The sequence below is a fragment of the Propithecus coquereli genome, unplaced genomic scaffold (genome assembly GCF_000956105.1).
Source record: "Propithecus coquereli isolate 6110/MARCELLA unplaced genomic scaffold, Pcoq_1.0 Scaffold390, whole genome shotgun sequence".
Classification (NCBI taxonomy): domain Eukaryota; kingdom Metazoa; phylum Chordata; class Mammalia; order Primates; family Indriidae; genus Propithecus; species Propithecus coquereli.
In genome coordinates this window covers 2,374,056-2,375,931 of record NW_012149619.1, presented here as the reverse complement: position 1 = coordinate 2,375,931, position 1,876 = coordinate 2,374,056, and the positions used below count along the sequence as shown (strand labels likewise).

The 1,876-nt window shown below is 54.2% G+C and overlaps 1 protein-coding gene across 1 annotated transcript in view; it reads right to left on the bottom strand.

Moving 5' to 3' along the window:
* The window catches only part of LOC105816975 (NACHT, LRR and PYD domains-containing protein 1-like), a 128,703-nt gene that overhangs the window by 117,958 nt on the left and 8,869 nt on the right, over positions 1-1,876 (bottom strand). The gene's annotated exons all lie outside the window — the stretch shown is intronic.

The window sequence follows — 1,876 nt, the reverse complement described above, 5'->3', positions numbered from 1 at the left end:
GAAGCTCCATGAGGAAGGAATTTTGCCTGTTTTCATCGCTAGCTGAACCCCAGTGCCCAGCAAGGGGTGGGGAGCCTGGGCTTCACCCTTCTAATAAAAGGATTTGTTCTGTAAAATTTGGATTCGGTCAAAAGGCCGCACTTAAGGACCTAGAAGGCCACATTTGGCCTCAAGGCTGCAGGTTGCCCTCCCCTGCTAGTGAAGGAATGAATGAAATGGCATCAAAAGAGAGGCAAGTCAGGTGCAGGGGGAGGCAGAGGAATGAGTGGTTTGTTTTGACAAAGGAAGGAGGCGGAAGTGTGGCCTTGAGTGAGCAGTTCCCCAAGGGGAGGGTGGGGGCAGGGGCAGGCCTGGCTGGCAGGGCAGAAGCAAAATCACTCCACGTTGTTTAGTTTAGCGATGTGGGTCTAAAGGCTACAAGGGGTCGAGCTGGGGTGGAGATGCGGCTTGAGGGTGAAAACAGAAAACCTCATGATAGTGGTAGGTCTTCGACATGGTTATTACAAGGTGTTTGGACTTTATTCAGGTGGCAGTGATGGGCCTGTCTTGAGGACAGTAGTCATGTGACCTTTGCCCTGCTTTGGAAAGATCCCTAAAGGCCAGTGGAGGATGCTGAGTGGGGCCAGGCAGGAAGCAGGTGGTTCAGCTGGAGGACGGGCCCTGGGTCAGAGCAGCAGCTGTGGGAGATGTTTCTGGTAGACCCCAGGGCACTCCGTGGGGTCCAGTGAGGCTCTAGATTCGATGCAGATTTGAAGCTGCTGTCACCCACTGAGAGAGTGGACGTGAGAGAGGCAGGGTCAGCTTCAAGGGCGGACGACCAGGCAGTCGCACAGTTGTTCAGGGCTGTGCACTGAGAAGGGCCTGCGATAGGGGCTTAATGCTCTGTGGCTGTCCCCACCTTCAATTTCTTAGTTTCGTGTTTGGATTTGTGTCTTGTGAATGAAGTCTGATGGGATGATGGAGCCTCGGCTCACGTGTGATCTTCTGTCAGGTCACTCCCTCCCTCTGCAGGAAGCAGTCTTGGCCACCCACTTGCCTGCCTCCTGGTGTTGTGGGGCCCCTGCCTAACCTTCCCCTCAGCACAGTGACCACCACCCACTGTCAGGCCTGGGGAGGTCGGAGTGGGGCATCTTGGGGTAGGGTATGGTGGCAGCTCTCCTCGTTCTGGGCTAGACAGGCCAGGTATCTCCACTTCCCTATCACCCAAATCCACAGCGTATTTTCCACCCACTTTGGGGCACAGGCCATGGGTCTGGTGGCTAGTGGGAGGGGGCTCCTGGCATCCACGTGCACATGGCACCTGCCAGGGTCTGCACACACTCTGCTAGTGTCCCAGTGCCTGAGGGAGTGCCACAGTAAATAGCAAATACAAAATAGCAGGTAGGTTGGGAGAGAAACTATGGAAGAAAGAAGAAAGCTTTGTATCTTAGTACCTTTAGTGGCACTTTTCTCCTGAGTTTTGAGGAAGAGGACTGCATTTTCATCTTGTACTGGGTCCTAAAAATGATGTAGTTGGCCCCGAGATGAGGAGCAGGTGTTCTTTAGTTGTGGGGAGAGCCTAATTTAGAACATGCTGAGTTTGAGGAGGCTCTGGGACCTCCCAGAGGAAGGTGTCGGGTTTGGGTCTGGGCTGTGGATGGAGGCTTGGCGTGTACCATGGGAGGGGACACTGGGCGTGGTTGTGGCAGGGGCTGTGTGTGAGGAGGGAGGAGGTCTGTTTGGACATCAAAGAGCCCTGCCAGTCTAAAATCTCCTGTCTCTCTCCCTGCTTTCACAACACCTGCTTGGACTTTCCTACCCAGCTCCAAGGTCAGCTGTATTAAAGACATGTCCCAGCACTGGACATTTTAGAGTGCCCCTGGCCTTTGCTTATGTC